This window comes from Nelusetta ayraudi, unplaced genomic scaffold, assembly GCF_046127955.1.
Source record: "Nelusetta ayraudi isolate G7.1 ecotype Tasmania unplaced genomic scaffold, CSIRO-AGI_Nayr_v1 ptg000168l, whole genome shotgun sequence".
NCBI lineage: Eukaryota > Metazoa > Chordata > Actinopteri > Tetraodontiformes > Monacanthidae > Nelusetta > Nelusetta ayraudi.
The window spans coordinates 2,873,881-2,894,332 of record NW_027466218.1 but is presented as its reverse complement, the minus strand read 5'-3'; the positions used below and the strand labels follow the sequence as shown (position 1 = coordinate 2,894,332).

At 46.2% G+C, this 20,452-nt stretch overlaps 1 long non-coding RNA gene across 2 annotated transcripts; it reads right to left on the bottom strand.

Annotated features, from left to right (window-relative positions):
* Window positions 1-2,566: 2,566 nt before the first annotated feature.
* On the bottom strand, window positions 2,567-5,076 carry LOC142880440 (uncharacterized). 2 transcript variants are annotated; one of them, XR_012925439.1, is made up of 3 exons: window positions 4,036-5,076; window positions 3,779-3,940; window positions 2,567-3,231 (listed from the first exon to the last, which is right to left on the bottom strand). It is a non-coding gene; the product is annotated as an uncharacterized LOC142880440 (long non-coding RNA). The 2 variants fall into 2 exon arrangements; XR_012925440.1 differs by having other exon boundaries at window positions 2,567-3,226.
* Window positions 5,077-20,452: the final 15,376 nt, after the last annotated feature.

Genomic DNA, 20,452 nt, shown 5'->3' with positions numbered 1-20,452 from the left:
TCCGTTTGCTCCTGCAAGTCACACGCGAGGCCTCGTCTGAACTGCGGGCGTGGCTGTTTCTGAAGAGTATGCGTGCTAATCCTTTTTTCCTCTGAGCCCCGGGGGCCATAAAACAGTACATTATCGTTCCACCTCTGCCTGTCACCATCGAGGGATTGGAAGACGATCAGAAAGAACAGCCTCAGATTTATGAATATATATAAAAAATGGATTTCTGCTGGCACATTTATCGACCTTGTGGCTTCAGACGTCACACAAGTTGACCCGCAGCTTTGCAGAAAACCCCCGAACACCCTCCTGATAAACATGCAGGTACAGTGGAAGTAGACAAACTGATAATAGAATAAAACGACATTGTACAAACGCTGCCCAGCCCTCATCAGTCCTACCTGCTTTTCTCATGACACCCGAAGATCTTCTTTTCCTGCTTTGTCATCCAAATCCCAGCATTCTGACTGGGTGGGTGGTCTCGACAACTTCTGATTTCTTCCTCCTAGTTTCCGCGTGTGTGGGTGGGCCGTGAAAAACTGTTCTGCTTGTCACAGGAACGCTCTCTTTTTGTTGTGGGTGCAAGTTCAACACACCGACGTGACAAGTGGTCTGAGTTCTGCGAGGACATTTTTAGTAAATGCTGCAGGAAACAACATACAGCCAAACAGGAAGCAAACTGCGGCTACTTCTGGGGTCTCACAGGAAGTGAAACCCAAAATCATTTCAGTATTCATACAGTGGCGCCCCCTGGAATAAAGGGCCAATGAAGGGCCAATGAATAAGGTCTGTCTGGAAACCGTTTCATGGCATTGAAATAAAATCCAGACACGCTTCCATGCAGTCATTGAACCATTTAATGGCATGTCATGTGTCTATGAGTGTTCCTGTTGGGATTTTCCACTTCCTGTGAACATGCAACCTCATTAAGCTTATTTATTTTTATTTATTTTTTGAAATTCACATGTTTCACACAAGAAGGTCTATTTTCTACTTTCTTTCTCGCGATTTCAATTTGTGCAGTTTCACAGCTGGATGGAAATGCGCCTATTGTGAGATCTACCACTTTGGCTGATAGAGGGAAGAGATTCAGTCTGAGAAGACGGTAAATCAGAGTCAGACAAGGCTGCTGAGAGAGCTGTGAAGGTGAGTGAAGGGGCCACGCAGGGATAAGCATAATGTTCTTGCTGGTTTATTTTCTTTTCTTTTTTTTTTTTTCTTCTTTTACAAAATGTCCTCAGGTATATTTTCTCAGGACTGTTGGAGAAAATAAAATCTTTCATAAATGTAGGATCTGAGAGTGCTGGATTATAGGACAAGGTATTGGAATGACTGTGAAAACTGCAGCATTTACCGTCAGCTCTAGGTTGCCGTAGTTACAAACCTCCCAACTGTGAAATTTCTGATATTTTTACCACCAACTCCCAGCAGCAACTCAACAGGTAGAAAATCAGGTTTGTCAAATTCCATCAATGACACTTCGGGGAAACTGATTACAGCCTAGTTGAAACAATAACAAGCCAAAGGGAAACAAACACACACCTACATACACAAACTCATGGAATATTTGTATGTATATATAAATGCAAAGAGGAGGGAAAGGTTTCCTGTGTAGAGAGAAATTTAAAACACAATGTGATACGTTGTTCTTGACAGAAATTTATAGCAAGTGGGTTCACCAATTAGTGCATCATTGTGATGCCGAGGTCTTTTGCCAGGGGGTTGAAAAGAAAATGACCTTTTCTACAGTAGATGAAAGCGTTTCCACCTTCTTATTGTTGGCCAACTGTTTTATTCGCCCATGAAACGCCGACGCTCGGTCGACATGGTTCCTCAGACGGGGTTCAGCTGCAGAGCGTCAAACAGCTGGAACTCAAAGACTTGCAGCTGCAAGGCCGCAGTTCTTCACGTACCCTCCGAGGGGCTCCTCCTCTACGAGGTCAGTGTTGCAGACGGTGTTTGGTGTGATGGAGAAGGTCGTCGGATTTCGACGTCGCGGCTCCAACGGTTAAAGTGTGGAGCTGTCCTTGGTGCTGAAACCAAGCAGGCGGGAGTGGGCTGAGCGCTCCGCCGTAGCATGGCCACGGTGCACGGACACGACCACACATGGCACATACATAAAGATGATTTGAATTTGAAACTGACACTGAGGTGTGGCTAACTTGCTGCAGGTTGTCCATTAATTAGTACTGAGACTCTGAGTAACTTCACTTGCAAGCCATGGTATGAATGATAAGTTAAGTCTTTATCCTACCAAATCCTATCTCATCCCATTCCACCCCACCCTATCCTATCATATCCTATCCCATCCTATCCTATCTTGTCCTTTTCCATCACAAAGAAAACATTGAAACATTTTGCACATTTGGCCCATCTAATTATACAAAAAGAATCTGAAACAAGCTAACAAACCTTTTTGCAGATGAGAGGAGGTTGTTTTGAATGATGCTGTTTCAGTAAAATATCCCATATACACTCTTCATAATGTGCTCAAGAAGAGATGGCAATAACTGACTGACACAAGTAGATTTGGAACTTAATTAGGAATGGCTTTATTTAAATTATTTACTGAAAAAAAAGTCAAAAATCAAAAATGAAACCCAGAGGTTGCTGGTCAATTGATCAGACAAAGCATTACCTTGTGTTTCTCGCTTTAATACTGACTATTGATCGACTGACCTTCCTGTATATTAATGGACCCTGCTCCAAATGTAGCTGGCATGGATTATTTCCACTTATATCTGTTTGTCAAAGCTCTTAGAACCCTGGGCTTGTCAATCAATAAGCAGAACTGCTGGACGTCTTTCGATCCGAATCACAAAGTCATAAAAAAAAAGTTAAAAAAAGAAAGAAACAGAATTCGGTGTATTACCCTCAGCTACAGTGAGCAGTGAAAGAGGAAAACTGCTCAGTTTTTCTGTAAATTTATACCAGAACTCCTCCAATTTATTGTTTTTATAGAGTGAATAAATCTAAATGACAAAAATGTACATTTTTAGCCCTGGAATCAACCAATGTTTGTCAATAATTCAACAGCAATAAAGTTAAAATAGTTTTAGTTTTTAAATAATAATGATAATAATAACTTTCATCTTTAGCCTTGCAATACACATACAAACAGGGAATCTCATTCATTCATCTCAGCAACCTGAAAAAAATTTGCCTCTGGATGAATTTGTCAATCGTCTTCCCTTCAGAGGAGGAGATAAAACCAGGCAGCGAACTGCTGCGGCCACTGCTGTCCTGAAATAGCCCCAGAAGAAGACACACAGGAAGCAATTGTGAGTTGCTGCTGCTAAAGAGATTAGCTGCAGAGGAGAACAAAGAGCAGCACTGACGGCTTTGCTTGTTGGTAAAGACGTTTTTGCTCCACTCCTGACTGAGGAGCTCACAGTGCAGACTCAGATCTTTGAAAAGGAAATCAGTGGGGAAGGTGAGAGTGGTTTCAGTCCAGGGAGGGCGCAGAAGTGAGAACCAGAAGAACAACAGGGTGGCTGGCTGGCTGGCTGGCTGGCTGGCTGGGCCGAGACTACTACTACTGGAGCTGAAACACTGTGCTGATTAGGAAGAGGGATGAATACAATTGAAAAACTGAGGGTTAATTTGAGGGTGTCCTTGCAGACACAGGGAGAACACGCAATAACAACTGTGTGAGGCGACAATGTTAACTGCTGTCGCTGTCGATACTGTTTGAGTAAAAGAACCAATATTCTCCAAACACTCTTCATACACATTGGCTGGGCAGAGGGGAAAACTAGATTTTAAAGAAGACAGCGATACAAAGTCATACGTTAAAATGTTCAATCGTGCCATCCTACAATCCTGCTCCAGAATCTTGAGAAGAGACTGAAGTTTGCCGGGGAAGCAAAGAAGCTCCATGTAGGTCAGAAACTCTTCCTGGTCCTTCACCATATGCTAAACGCCGCTCCAGTGTAGTGGAGGAATATCAATGCTGCTGCTGCATAATAAAATAAGCTGCATTCATCAGCTGGCACTATGTAAAATAAATAAGTAAATAAATCAATAAATAAATAACACACCACTAACCTGTGGGTGTTTACTACAGTGCACTGACTGTTCAGCTCGTGTTAGCTCCGGCTAATCCTGGGCCCGCCTCCAACCGAGAGCAGAGAGAGAGAGAGAGAGAGAGAGAGAGAGAGAGAGAGAGAGAGAGAGAGACATACATTGCACAGCGGCTGCAGACTTCTTCAAAGTTGATATTTAACTACAAGGTTCCGGATGATTGGGAGCTTATTCCAAGATTTGGAGATCAAGTGGGAAGGCTTTGGGGGGGTGGGGGGGGGACTACAATCTTTAAAAACTATTTCAGCTTTACAAAGTTCAACAGGGAGTTTTGTTTTTAATGTATAAATGTGACATTAACTTAAATCAGTTCCACCTTCTCTGCCCTTAAGCTTTGCAACGCACACATTCACTTAAAAGTTGAAGGCGGCACCTCTAAATGTTGCCTCTTTATCTCTGGAAATAATCTTCCTGGCATAAAAAAAAAGAAATCTGACCTATTTTTTTTCAATGTTGCTTCACTTGTCCAGGGTGTGAACCCGGTGTCGTCCAATGGCATTCCTTCAATTCCAATTCTGGTTAAAAACAAAAAACAAAAACAAAATTTTGGTAAAATTCATTATAATAACGTGTTTTTTGATCAATGCAAACCTTGCACATTCTTGCAAAGATGTTAAAAAAAATATATTTGAAAATGAACGTGTGTTTGATGCAAAGTCCAAGTCAACACTGGTACACTGGAACATCTGATGCCACGGTTGAATTTTCCTCGACTGAAACCGCCCAAATTACTGTCGGCGATCTTTAATTAAGTCGGCCGTGTCAAGAGTCGATGTCCATATTACTCCCCTGACATTTCAGCTCCATTGATATGGAAACCAGAAGAGGCCGCCTTCCATTAATGGTGCAGGCAGCGTGGCGGCGGCGGTGGCTGGGAATCCCCGCAGGAGGTCTCATCGTGGCATTTTCCCTCCACCTGTCACATCCAGTCGGCGGGAGATGAAATGACTTTGGCTCCTTAACTCGCTGCGCACCGAACAGCCATGAGGACAACAACAATAATAAAATAAATAAATAAATTTCCATTTTTAGAGTTTTTTTTTTCTCCACCACTCTGCGTGTTTCCTTTTAGTCCAACACAGACGTTGTGATTAGCCGAGCGATGGCTAAATCGATGAGGCGTTTCCGCCCGATCGCTCCGCCTGTCTCGTAAGTCACGGCCTTGTTTGCATCTGTGGGCCAATGAAAAAAGACAAAAAGAAGAAAGCATTAAAGCCACTTGCAGACTTCCAGGTGCGGCCCACCTGACAGAGCGACTGCAGCCGCGAGAAAGGTTTTTTTTTTTTTTTTAACAGTTTCCATTAAAGAGGAGCAACAATTTAGAAGCCATTAGATTCTCCCTGTAAGCTTTCTCAATTACCGTGGGAAGCTGTTTTGCCTTCCAACTGGCCTCCCAAATTACCCGAAAGAAACAACAATGTTTTATCTTTAATCGTTGCCTGGAAAAGTGTCCTTCCTGTGTTTTTTTTTTTTGCGACTCAAAATCTGGTGGAAGGGTAGGTAGTAGGTCCATAGTTTCCAACATCCCCATCCATAAATGATGGAGTCTGACATCGCACAGCTGCTGGAGCTCTGGCTGGTTTTCCTTCTGAGCGAAACCCACGGAGTCAATTCAACACTTTTGTATTTGTTGCTCCAAGTGGGAATATGACGCCGTGTGCGTTTGATATCTGCTATTGCGACTGGATGCAAACTGACAATGCAGAAAAAGGCAACACTGAAAGAAGAGTTTCTGAAAGAGGAGCTGCTGTTAAACCAGCGACTGCAGGAAAGGATGATGTGACGTGTGCTGAGTGAGAGATGAATCGCTGCCCAAAATTCCTTTTCCTGGGAATAAAAAGGAAAAAAAAAACAAGCAGCTGGTGAAAAGTGCTCGCAAAGACAACACCCCCCCCACCACCACCTCCCCCCCCCCCCCCCCCCCCCCCCCCCTCCCCCGGACTGATGACATGCCCTCGCCATTGTAAACAACAGGCCCGATCTGATGTGTTTTATATCCCTTTCATTGTGTTTATAATGAACTAACATGTAACATCCGCCAATGCAAGCTGAGCGAATCTATCACCTCCACTCGTTTTTTTTTCTCTCTCCGCTCTTGATTCCATGGAAATGCTCGAGTTGAGAAGAGGGGAAGCCGTCCGCGCCGCGTCCTAAATTTCAGCGGGGCTCGACAGCTTGATGCCGCGTTTACGCTGTGAAATATAATGCAATGAAATGTGGCCAATAGAGCGGCTGTACCTCTTCTTTCCCCCCCCCCCCCCATCTCAGCGGCGCAGAGCTGTCAGCGCAGCTTTGCTCTACTTCTTATTTTATTATTATTTTTTCCATCGGGTCAGAGATGCACGGCTCGCCAGGGAGACGTCGGGGGAACCAGACGGATGGATCCTGCGGGAACCGTGAACACGAGTCCGACACGGAAACGCTGAGCAGCACCGCGTGCTCCTGAGGTGATACTTTTACTTTGCAGCAAGGAAATGACCGGGAGAAGGAGCTGAGCTCTGGACATTTTTTGGGGATTTCTTTTCCGTCTCTCCTTCTCTCTCAGATCTGGTGGAGAGAGACAAACAAAACAGGCTCGGTCTGCTGTGGGAGGACGGCAGGAAAACATGGCTTTATTTTTTTGCGCTCGTCTCAAAATGCCAAAGTGAGGCGTCAGGTTTTTTAGGAACAGGTAGAAATTTAGTGGAGGCCTTCTTGCAGCGTCGCCCCACAGCAAGAAAGTCACGGGTTCGATCCTCAGCCCTTGGGGCTTGTTTGGATGTTCTACTGGTGTCTGCACTTTACCACTACAGTTAACCTGGTGTGTCCTTTAACCAAAGGAACCGAACCAGGGCCCTTTGTGACAATACAGGTAAAGTGAATTTTGTACAACATGGGATCTTTACGGGAGAGAGAATGGAAGAACAGGCATCTGAAATATAACACATACATTTTCTTCTATTTGCACATCAAACACACAACAACAACTGCACAGCGGACTGCGATCACGAGCTGAACAGACGTGAATTGAGACTTTCTGTCTTGAAAAGGGAAAGTCTCCTACATTTTGGCTGCCCGCAGACGACTTTGCAACTCCCCTCAGCCGCCTCCACCCCATCACCCCCCACTGCACATCGTGTCCAAACCACAGATTCAATTTACGGCCCTTATAAAAATGATCCAAGCTTTTATCACACTGCTCACTGAGCAGCAGCGGCAGCGGCGGCTTCGGCGGAATGAAATACAGGAGCAGCAGACGTATTTTATTTGAAAGTGCCAAGTGGTACACGGTGAAGGGTCAGACTTTCATTGTTTCAGACTCACTCTAACTGCGGCTGTTAAGATATATTAGCTGCTCTGCGATGGGGGCCCCAGCGGGGTTGCCTTGATTTAGACGGAAGGCATCCACGGCCTTTACGTAAGACAGATTTTTATTTCACGGGAGAAGAAGCTGGCAGGAAAAGGTCCAGGAAAGGGGAAGAATGTAAAGGTGATTGGCCGATCAGATTTCATCACAAACCATCAAGTCAGCTGGTAGAAGTCTGCCGCTTCTCAATGGCGCACTGGTGGAGTGACTGACTTTATCCCAGTGCTGATTGGTTCGTCACTACAGTTTTTTGAAAAGTTGCCAGGCTGTTGCTGGAAGAACTCACACATGGTAAATACACGCATTTTGATTGTTGCTAACTGTGTGAAAGTATACAGACTGGAGGGTGTCGATTGAGTGGCGGTAGAACAGTTTTAGCTTCTCATTCCATAGCTTTAGGTGTGCTGAGGAGGCCAAAATTACACCTTGGATTATCTAGAATCCAAAATGTCACAAGAGACATTTTAAAATGAGCACAGGAAGTGACCACTGATAAGAGAGAGAGAAAAAAAACCGACACAGGTTTTTCTGGAAAGCTTGTATTGGCGGGCGGAAGGTATTTGTGACCTCAGTGGAAATTAATCCATTGGTGCTGCTCTCGGGTCGGGATGCTTTTCCAGGAAGATGTAAGCCATGGAAATGATTCCCCTGTGCAATCCCCCCCCTCTCCCCTCCCCTCCCCTCCCCGCTTCCGTGTTTTTGACGACGCCTCCTGACCTCGGCCACTTAGGATTCATCCAGTCAGGTCCGGTGGCAGTCAATTTACCAGCGGGCCTTAATGAATGAGTCAGGAGGCAGGACTTAGTGGGAGATTGGAGCTGATTGCGCCCCTGGTCTGTTCATTTGCACAGGCCCCCGTTAATTGACTCCCGAGCAGCGATCCATTGGGCGCGCGCTATCTGCCCGCAGCCTCTTCGTGACCCCGCCTGCAGCGGGAGGGGTGGAGGTGGAGGGGCGGAGGAAAGAGCAGCGTGCCGCTTACACAAACCGTTTGTTTTCTTGGCGCGGGGCGTCAGCGCCTGCTCGTGCGTGCACAGCGGAGATAGGGAGGGGAGGGTGAAAAAAGAGGGTGGGAGATAGGAAGAGACGGAGAGATGTTTTTATCTATGGCGGCGATAGCAGCAGCGCTAACAGGAAGAGGGAGAGAGGCGGCCGAACAGGAAGGGGGCAGGACGGAGCCAGATAGCGAAGTTGCGCCTTAATGTAAGTCGGCCATTGATTCGCAGGCACAATTACGAAGAGGAAGGTGTGTCGGCTTCTCCACTGATTAATGGGCCGATCCCACCGTGGCCTGGCCGCTGCTTCACAAGATGCAGAGAGAGATTTGGGATCCTCTACAGTCGTATCATCAAATTATCGTACAAAAGCATCAAGCCGGAGAATTGTTGCTCTTTCGGGAGAGTCGATCTCAATGAAGATCGGAAAGGAACATTTCGCATCATCAACCATGCCACTTATTCCACATCTACACCTTGAAGGTGGTTGGAGAAACGTCACAATCGCTCTCAGCCAATCAGATCTCTTCCCCACCGATGGAGCCAGTTGTTCACAGTGAGACTCTTATGTTGCAAATAAGCCCCGCCCAGTGAACCTCCTCCATCTCTGCAAAGGAAGCCATTTGCATGCCTCATACGTGGCACTCACGTTTTTATAATTTCATTTTTCAATTTAAAAGAAAAATAAATTTTCCAATTTAAGTAAACTTTTACACGAAATTTGCCCAACATTTTCCAGGAAGTCATCCGCCGACCTCCAGCCAAGATCCAACCAGCAGCAGCTATTCCTATTCTTTTTCCCAACTACAGATGAAATTCCTGCCAAACTCCTGACCTGCCAGCTTCAGTAGCTTTAACTCCTCCTTTCAATCTGAAGGCTTACAGCACGGCGTTGACAGGAGGGGTTGCGTCAAGCCTTCATCTTTGGGGGTCAAAGGTGACGGACCAGCTTCTGACAGGTGAAGCAGTAGCTCAACAGTGGAAACCACAATGATGCGGTTTGAGCTGCAAAGTTCTGCACATTTACCAACAGAAGCGGAGGAGCAGCTCCTACTGCAGCCGCACTGAAGAATGCTTGAGAAAATATACATTTATTTATTTTCTTCTCAAATGCGAAGCGTATTTCTGAATCAGCCGCTCGCCGGCTCACAGGTTTGGAGTCAGATTTCACTCATAAATGTTTTAGAATCCGGCGATATTTATGATCGCCCACTTTTATGGCTAATCCATAGTGGATCCATTAGCCGTGCATTAGTGAGTGAAGTATATTTGACCTAATCCTGCTCCTCATTGACGAGTCAATAACCTGCATTAAGCCTGCCTAAATAAAAACCGCCGCCCGCTGTTTTTTTTTAAATTTGTGCAGCAGTCGCTCGAATTTCTCCTCCCCGGACCTTTTACCTCCACCTCGGTCTAATTGGGACGTTCATAACCCCAAACAAACACAATCCGCCCGTGGCTATTTTAGACCTTGGGGACAGAGGAGGAGACACGCAGAGAGGCGGAGACATTAGGATGAATTGTTTACCGTCTACAGCTGCAGTTGGGAAAAGTGACTCCGGTAGTCCCAGGAGTGGGAATACTCATCTAATTTTCCCTCTCTCAAATGACTTTGATATTTATGAGTTTATTTAACCCCTGCTTCTTGGATTGCTCCGAGTGGCCTTATCGGATTTGCCTCTTGAAAACTGTATCAGAGCAAAAGGTAAATGTAAAAAAAGAAAAGGCAGAAAAAATTGGATTAGCGGCGCCACGGTGGCCTGCATGAAACCAGCCTCTCAGGCAGACTGACTGTCCAGTGGCTGAGTGCACCGCTAGACAACGGATGGATTCCAGCAACTTGTAGTGGCTGATTTCTACCAAATAAAATAAAGAAGCTTTCAAAGTAAACTTACCTTCTATTGAAACTGAATCAAAGGGCCACTGACGCACGGTGGGGGCGCAATGCACGCAGGCAACAGAAGTCCAAGCAAAAGATTGTGTTTCACTGTCAGTTGTCGAAGAAAACAAGCAAAGAAAATAAATAAATAAATAAATAAAATAAAAGGATTGTGTCTCTGCACTTGGTCTTTGCACTGCTACAAAAAACCTCAACCAAGTGAGCACCGCATACCACCTCAGGTGCCTGCAATACTGCCCAATCAGTCAAATTACTGACAAAATTAGCTAACAGAACACCCGATGCAATAGAAGAAACTCAAACCTTACAGCTCTGAACAGAATCCCGACAGGTTTTTCCTGTTGTGTGTTGAAGCACCAAAAATCCACTGGCTTAAAATAATAAATCATATGAAATTAATTGTATTGATCAATAAAGTTCTGCTTCCTGTGACAGCGATTGGCCCCAGTTGGTGCTGCAACAGCTTGAATGTTTAGATCAGAAGTGTCAAAAATGTTTTACAGAACATTCTGTAGCAGAAATGTGCGTGACTGAAACACAGCAGAGGGCGGAATACACTCTCCAGTCGGCCAATCGGGATGCAGATGGCGATACAGTCGCAGGATTTTAAGTTTTTGAGTGTGAAGAAGAGGGGATCATTTCTGGATGGAAACTGTTGCTGTCTTCATAGCTAAACTGCAAATATGCCCCAATTTTCCTGTCACCTGCTTTATGGTTTTTCCGTTTTTTAAAGTTGCTTCCTGTCTGAAACCTCAGACAGTATATCAGCGTGCCTCTCCTGCCTCGACAGCCAACTGCAGCCCACCGAGTCCAGCAGTCGGCGGTCGTAGCTGCGGGGTCGTGCGAGCTGCGTGCGTGAGATAAATGGAGACGTGTGGTGGACTGTTTGCAGACTGCTCCGGATCAGCCCACCTGCTTTCAGGTGAACCGAGTGTCAAGCAACTGAAGCTCGGCCGCCACTGCCGCTGCCACTTTATCACACCTCGGAGTGCCTTATCTCATCACGCCCAAGCAGCTGTTGAAGAGTGCAAAGGAGGGAGACCCTCCGGCATTGAGTCCAAGCGAAATACGCCACTTTTGCTCCGGGGGCGACGCGCTGAAGAGGTGCTTATCATAGTAGACGTGTTTAAAAGCCAACAACAGTAATAAATTAAACAACTAAAAAATGCAATTGTGTCCCCAAGTTTCTGCACTTCGTCTTCGTCTCCTGGCACATTTAATTGAATTGAATCCAATTTCCAGACATACTGACCCATGAAAATCGCATGCAAATGTAATCGGCCAGGCCGGCCCAGGCTGAGCCGGAGGACCCCAGCGGCGGCAACGGCGGCGGTGGCGGCGGGAACTTTACAGCTCACAAATGGTAAATGGATGTTACGTGGAGCTCCACTTGAGCCCCCACCTCCCTCCATAAGTCAGGCCTGGCATGAATATGAATGGTAGGGAACCGGTGTGTGTGTGTGTGTGTGTGTGTGTGTGTGTGTGTGTGTGTGTGTGTGTGTGTGTGTGTGTGTGTGTGTTGGGGCGCTCGGTGAGCGGCTTTCAGCTCGGCCCGTGACAGCGAAGCGCCCCCTAATGGGTTCAGCCTGACTGGATTCAATCATGTCCCGTTGATGCCCTCTGAAGAGGATGCAAATTGTCAATCAGGCCTCTCGCTCTGTCTCTCTCTCTCTCTCTCTCTCTCTCTCTCTCTCTCTCCTTCAACCTCTTCCCACCACTGTCTTCCCCTCATTCCTCGCCATCATCATCATCTTCCCATCATTCACCTTGCCCCCCTGCCTTATTTTACTTTTTGCCGGCCGTCAACGTATTAGCGCCCCCTCCTGCTCCCGTGTTCCCCGTCTGTCTCGTTTGAGCCAAATTTATTGACAGGACTTGGCGCTAACGCGAGCGAGCCCAGACAAGGTTGTGTGGTGCAAGAGACTCGACTTTGTGGCCCGTTTGCGCTGCACAGTGCAGCCTGTTGTTGGGTTTTGGGTTAAAAAAAAACCAAAACAACAACACAAGATGCTGTGAGGAAACGTAAAGTTCCACTTCATGGACGTGACTGTTGAGGCTGCAGATGCCACATGGTTTTCCCACATCTTCTTTTCTTCTTTGTTTGGAAGGTTTTCACACTTGAATCAGGAGGAACTACTTTATTCCTAATTAAATACCTAAATGACTTTGAATTTAGTGTGTTTTGATGCTAATTGATGTTGTATTTTTAAAGTGCCAATAGAGCTGTTTTTCTTTTTCTTTCACCCAGCTTCCAGCCCAGTGAAATCTCTTTTACTGCTTCATTGTTACGCAAACAGAAGGCCTGTGGATTTTCCCGCTGGCTTTTCCTCACTGCACCTGCAACAGCTGAAAAAAGTGCCGCGGTCATGGCTGATAGCTGATGCCTGAGTGGCTGGCATGGCGCTAATTCTCACCACCTGAGTTGACTCCGTGCGCGCCAATCCATTCCAGTCGGCATTCTTTGGTGTTCTTTGCTTTCTGCCCTGCAACTGATTTTTGAGCCTCGCCTGGGTGATGCGATTGCAACTTTAACAGCAGCTCTTCAACCAGACACTGTCCAGCCCAGCCTTCACAAGCAAATGCTGGACTTCCTGGTCAAAACAGAAAAAAAAACAAAAACAAAACTAACAGGATAATTAGGTCCAACCATTTAATCTGTGAAAAAAAACAGCAAAGTGGAAAAAAAAAACCAAAGGGATGGAATGTTTTGATTAGCAAAGGTCAGTGTTTCCATTGCATTGTCTCATAAGGCAATCAGAGTGTGTATCATTAGCTTCGTGCAAAAGCAATTAGAGCGCCGCAGCTCTTGCTGCGGGGGAGACACAGCGAGCAGACAAATAAACATATTTCCACGCAGGATGACAACTTGATCCGGCCTCTGGGCTCCAGGTGCTTTCTGCTGCACTTCCAAACGAAGGGACGTCTTCATGAATCTCATTAGTCGTTGCAGCACAATGAAGAAGAAAAAAAAAAAAAAAACAGGGAGAGAGACACAAGGACCGAGATTGCTGCTGCGTTACGATGGCCTCCAAAAACGACACAGAAGGCAGAGAGTTTGAAATTGTTTCTCTTTTTCTGTTTTTTTTTTTTTCCTTAAATATTCATGCTAGTAATGCATGCAGGTACACAGCCAAAAAAAAAAAAAAGTTTCAGATTTGGCAACACTGCAGCATGAATAACGAGACGAGGCTGTGAACATATGCAAATTTGCACACAAACAGGGAGAGAATATTCACACAGTTAAAGTTTCAATTTGGAAGAGAGAAAAAAGTTGGTGATGAAAAGTTTGACGAGCAGTTGACTCCTGATTCTCGCCAATGTTTGGTCGTTGATTTCTGTTCGGTCTCAGTCTCCTCAGTCGCAGCCTGTGATTTGAAGCAGCTGCTGTTCGTTCTGTTGCTGCCTGGCGGCAGAGATTGACGTGTTTCTTCATCACTCGCTTCCAAATGAACCACAGCAAAAGAAGATTCACAAAAAAATATCATCCTTCAAAAAAGAACAGTATTGATTGTTCATTATGTCTTGATGTACTTGCAACAATAGCAAATATCAACTTTATATAGACATTTAATAGAAAACTGATTTTACTCCACTGAGAAAAACCAGGGGGAAGAAATCACAAATTGCAGTTTAACAAAATTCAATGTGAAATAAAAATAAGATTATTTTATCCCAAAACGATAATGTTAGAAAATCCCCACAAAAAAGCCATCCTTAACTTTTTCTAGAAATTAGCCCTTTTTGATGTCACACAGGTAACACTCAGGTTAGTGTCCACACCCCCAGTCAGCTGAGACCTCATTTGTCCCCTTCCAAACATATTGGACCTATCGCTTTTAACAGGAGGCAGCAAACAGAGAGCTAAATATATTTGTTTGATTTTTCAGGATGACAAACGCATAAATGAAAAGAGGAAGAAATCAGGAACTTCAAAACTTGCTTGTTTACAACTCAGTGAAGAAAAAGAATCTCTGCTGTCGGGCGACGGTATTACATCTCTCAGCATCTAATGAGGCTCAGATCATTTGCTCTGTTCAGAAACGTCCCGCCATGCACACTCCCTCAAACCCCCCCCCCCCCCCAACTCCTCCCCCAAACACCCCCCCACTCAGGCGAAGCTGCACTCCGATGCGCCGCAATTAGCCGTGATAAATTCCAACAAATCGATGGACCCCCGTAAATAATTGATTTGAAGAATAAACGAGTCACGGACTGAAACGCGGGCCGAGGGCCATTCAGAAGAGCTACAGGCGTCAGTGTCAGCCGCTGATTGATGGAGAGGAGACCCGGCCAGGGTCTCACTTCCCCCTCGGTTCGTCCAGCGAAGAGCAAAGCGCTGAAGGAGAAGATCCGGCCGAGCTTCTTCCTCCTCCGAGGCTGCGGGGAAGAGTTCTCTTTTGCCACTTCGCCACCACTGAAAGAAGCATCAAGCGCCTCCGTCGCGAGATGGTCAACCTTGCGGCTCCACCACTGAGAACTCAGAACATCCCTGGTTGATCATCACTCTACAGCAAGCTTGGGCAAACTACGGCCCGAGGGCCATATGCGGCTGGTTAAGCTTTTAAATTCGGCCCGCTGAACTTGAAGAAGTGATATTAATAGTAAGTAAGTCATAAAATAGCTGTATTTCATCATTTTTTCAGTGTTTAAAGAGATAAAGAGCTGAACACTGTGGGGCTTCAACCCATATGTTGTTTCGACGCTTTTGTTCATTTTCATTTCCATTGACATTAAAGCACATGTCTTCGACATATCCCATGATAGGTTATTTCCTCCTATGAGGTGGGGCACCAAAACACTCCATCCATCTGCTGCTGCTCCGGCCACTCTGTCAAATTTTAGAACCCATCTTTGACGTGCTCCTCGGCAAATTGGAACAAATTTCAGTCATCACTTCTTCACGACTTGGTGAGTCATTGAGTCATTGAGTCTGCGATGCTCCTTTCATGGAAACGGCTGAGTCATCGCTTCTGCCTCCCGATAATCATTGGGAAAAGAAATCGGTCTCTGAACGCCGATGCATGTGAGCGCAAGAAAAGAACCCAGAAGAAACAAAGAGAAAACAAGCAGCTCTGGCTGTTTTCCTTCGAGCCGATTCGCTGCCAGTTTTGACGGACCTCAGATTGTCAGCGGAGGAGAAAAATGTTGCGCCTCCTTCCTGCCATCTCCTGTCTTGTTGCGAGAGGTCAACGCGACTCCTCCGTGTTGCTGCAGCTGGCGGGCTGAGTCACTGACAGCTCACCAACACCCTCCACCCTCCCCTACCAGGAGACAGATGTTTTAATCCCTTCCTCGCCAGGTTCGAACGCCCTCCTCCCCCTCCCCCGTTATCTCTCCCTCTCTGGCTGCGTCTCCTCCCGTGACTGACTGACTCACTGAGCTGTCGTGAGAGGCGTCCAGGCGGGTCGGAGGTGACCGAGTGGACTAATCCCCTTTAAGGAAGCTGAGCAGTGTGAGGAAGGTCAGTCGCCCTCCTGAAGTCCCGCCTCTCCGCTCACACAGTGACGGGATGAGTGTTCGCCGCCGCCATCCGCCGCCCGAATCGCCCCCCATCTCTTGTTTCCCGCCTCCTTTTTTTTTTACTTTTATCTTCTCTTTGTGCCCGTCCTGCCAATCTGCGCGCAGGAAATTGAATCCGTGGCCCCGTCGGCGTGAGCTCGAGACGACCTAGAAGCGCCTCAGAAAGAAAAGCTGGAGGGATGTCTCTCTGGACAGGTCAGCCTCGGATCAGAGCCGCTCCGGATACGGATGTGAGTCTTTGCGGATTTGAGGAGAGTTTCCAGGTTTGCCAGGTGAGCTGTTGGGATGCCTGATAATACATCCATCAGCAGCCGTGTAAAGAGAGAATTACGGCTGCCTTTATTTTTTCCATCCTTCAATCTGTGAGTCACAACGTTTGCCGCCTCGCCTTTCTCGCAGCCGAGCTCGACTTCCTCCTCCGGCAGCTTAACAACAACAAAAATTACAGTCTGGTTCATTGGCCCTAACGAGGGGTTTTGATACGAGCGTCAGGCTGTAATCTTGAAGGCTCGTCTCTGGGCTTTTTCTCATTACATTTTGATGACAGCGCTGCCTGATGTCACCCCCGCCAGCCTTTCTTTCTCCCTCATCCTGCTGCACAGGGAGTGGGAAGGGGGGAGGGGGAAGGGGCGGAGTGAGGGGCTCTGACTCACCGAGTGCTCGAGTCGTCCCCGAACCGGCAGAGTTGGAGTCCCTGAAAAAAAGAGCATCAAAAAAAAAAGAGTCAAGACTTGGATGTGTTAATTCTGGCTGTGGCTGAACGGCTCATCGTGGATGTTTCCCACCACAAACGACTCACCGGCTCACTTTTGATGCAGAATTTTCTTGCACCTGAGAGGAAAACTGAGCGCAGAGTCGATTCATTGACGTGAAGCGACGGCCGTCCGTCTGTACGACCCTGGCTGGCGTTAAAAGGTAAATTTCCATCGGGCCGGCTGTCGTCCTCGGTCGTCTGGCGCTCAATTACTCCTCCGTTCGACTCGTCCTGCCGAGACCCGGCGAGTCCCGGCGCGGCGCTAACACGGAGCGTCTGACCCAGAAAGCGTCGGGAAAAACCTACCACTCCATTTTTCGCTCCTTCCTGCAGCACACGGTCGAATATCGCCGAATTCTTTTTTTTGCAATTCCGTGGGAAGAGAAAGCATATTGACTTTTTAATTAGATACTCCTTCGCCAAATAGGACGAGGGCAGCGAGAAGATATTTTAATAGTCTTTCTTGCGACGACCCGGTGAGGGGCGATTCATCGCAGACACTCACAGTCATGGATAAAGGACAATAACGGGGGTAATCCTTCTTTTTTGGTATAATGAAGGAATAGTTAATTTTTGTAACAGGCAGGTCAATGAGATCAAGGCCTGGCACCTTGTTTTTGGATGATCAGTTGGTTATTGTCTCGCTCGACGCTGCTGCTGCTGCTGCTCTTAATGAATATTTCAGCGGCAGAGATTACTGGCGCAGGCCGCTACGTGCAACACTGTCTTTTTTTCAAAGCGAAACCGACCCGTCACGCCCGAGACCTAATGGTCAAAGAGAATAAAAGCAGAACTCGGGTCGAAGAAGCGATAAAAAATTCATTCATCCTGAATAATTGGTCCTGTCGTTTCAAGAGAAGCGAAAATGTGTGTGTTTTTTTTTTATTTTTTCAAAGGACGCGTCTTTGAGGAGCGTTGGAGGTCAGGTGAAGGCTGCGGTGCAAACAACCACATGCACCTGGTCAAACTCCAGTGCAAAGTAGATGTCAGCCAAACTTTTTTTTTTTTCAATAACCAATCAGAAAAGATGACCAGGGAGGTCAAGCTGCCACATGATGCAACTGTGTGGACGGCAGTTTGATCAGAACAGGGTGGAATTTCCCACAATAAAAGTGAACCAAAAAATAAAAAAAAATAAGCAGTGAGAGCTCCTCTTTATGGAGAAACACTTGTCTGCTCCAGACAGCAGCCGGACTCCTGCTGCCACTGTGTCCTTGAGCTCAGACCCTGAGGATGGACCAACCGTCTGGCTTTGACTGGACGCCATCGTGTCAATAAATTCATCGCTAACTCAATTAGCACTGCGCTACGGTTCAGTACTTGGTGTCTGAATTCTTAGGCACTCTTTGTTGACCTCACCAAGATGGTGGCCTGAAGGTCCCTTGTCTTTCGTCCTTCCGTCCCACCAGTCTGGATGGTCCTAGCCCAACTTGGACGGGCCAGCTGAGCCCCTGTCCTGCTCCTCAGCGCTCGCTGTTTAGCCCCTCCCCCCAGTCCCCAAGGCTGCCTCACTTTCTCGACTGAGTTTGCACGTATGTCAAGTCGGAAAATTTTCTGCTGTCACAGCTTTGACGGAAATAAAGAGAGCAGAGAGGTTTTTTTCCTTCCCCAAACTTCTCGCTGAAGTCGGGAGTTCACAAGCCAATCAAAAGTGAGGATTCTCACTGAACATTCCAGCATTTTCAGCATTCTTTTTTTTTTTATTAAAAAGTTGGAGGTAGCCAATCTTGTATAAGTTTCTGATTCCACCATAATCTGCTGAGAACACTGACGAGCTGCAAGAAACAACCACTTCCTAAAATGTTTCCCGGCGGAAAGTTGTGTCAGGTTTTATGATTTTGTTTCTTTTCATTAGGAAAAAAGAAATGAGTTTGATTGTATTGTTAACCTGAGTTTAACTCACTCTGTCCAGGTTGTTCTTTCCATTCCATCTATTTTTTAAGAGCCAACTGATAACTTCATAAAAATATATATTTTTTAATTCTCAGACATACTGACCAGACAGTGACCTTAGTCATGCTCCATAAAAACATGGTTTGTCAAAAAAGAAATATTTTGACTATTTAAATATAGTTAGAAATAGAATGTATTTTATTTAAAAAAGACAAACTGACCAAGTCTCCTGGGAGGATAACAGGTAGGATTGATCTCGGCCATATGAGAAGCCTCTTGTCTTCAAAGTCATTAGATTTTCACAATATTAAATTTGAATTTACAAATCTGTTTACGTCTTTTCTTTTGGTTCTACAGCCACTACAATCACCAAAGGTTTTTATGGGGGGGATTTAAATAAAAACACCATTTCAAGTTAAAATTTTAGACATGAGTTGCCTTGGTGGCAAATGCCTGGGAGCTGGAGAAGGAGGAAATGCAAAATGAATTGTTTTTGCAAATCAGACTCCTCATTAATCATCTCCTCCCACCACTGATCGGCTGAATTCCTTCTGCAAATGAATTTTCTCCTCCCTGCCACAGTGTTTTCTCTTCTTCGCTGCCTTTTATTTGCCTTCTGCATGTTTCCTGCGTGTGCATCATCACACCTTTGGCGCCGGTGTAGACTGAGTCAACTAGCAGCGCGTCCCAGTTACAAAGGAAATGGCTGGTTTGTCTGTGACTGTTTGAAATAAATGTCGGAATAACAGAGGCCAACATTGTTTAATTTTTTCTAAAAGGGAAAACTGCTGAGGGGAACGGTGAAAACTGTCTTTTGCCGCCACTGCTGCTGCAAGCGGGCATTTATTAAAGCTTGTTGGACACGCTGCTAGGTAGAATCTCATTAGCCGGCGGCGAGAAACAAAGAAAGAGAATGATAGAAAGAAAAAGAACGGGAGAGCGATGCTGGCAAACGCCACTGTTTAACAGGCTGACCGTATCCAAACACTGAGTTGGCCTGCGATTGGTCGGTGGCGGTTTGGCGCTTGGCACGGTCTGCCGCGACAGCTGTTTGGAAATGATGGAAGCCCCCGAGAAGGGAGGCGGAAAGGAGCAGGACCACGGTGGCGGTGGCGGCGGCAGAATCGCTGTGAAATTCTGTCTTCCCGGCCGTTTGTGCTCAGAGTCACGCAGAAACGGAAACGACAAGCGGCCGCAACAAATCAACAAAAGGAAACAAATAAAGCTGCGGATGTGGGGAAGGGTAGTGGTGGTGGTTGCGGAGGGGGGAGGTTCTTTCCGAGAGGAACGTGCAGTAATTGGACCCCTTCGATCTTAAGTTGTCCTCTGAGGCTTGTTTGTGGGCTCGTCTCATTTCACGCCTTCATCTCGGTCCAGTGGGACAGATCACAAGAGCATTAAGCGTCCAAAGACAAAATGAAATTCAGGCATGAACGCCATTAATGCCAACTTACAAAAGCTACACATGCACACACACACACACACACACACACACACAAATCTACAATCAAGTACAAATGAGACCATTTATTGATAATCAAGCAATTTTGCACAAATGCTGCACGACAGTGAGGAGCGGCTAATCGCTGTGGTATTTATGCCACACTCACCGCCTAATGTGAGTCTGCTCGCTTAATATTTGGTGCACTTTAGCCATCGGAAGATCCAGATGGCGGCTTCACTATTCATAAGCATGTTCCCGTTTGATTATTAGAGGGACTGCACGAACGGAAAAGGACACGGGTGAAGAAGAAGCAAACATGGCTCAGGGCGCGTCCAGGAATAACCGCTGTGCAATTTTTATTTTGGTTTGGTTGTCTATTTCTGTCATCAGCCAATCAGTCATGACGAGGCGACGGTGATAAAAGTGGCCAACAGCAAAACAACACACTAACCACAATTGACTAACATTCATGTTTCTTTCTGACTTCAAAAAGAAGGTATTTGACCAAACCGTACGTCTTTAACACACA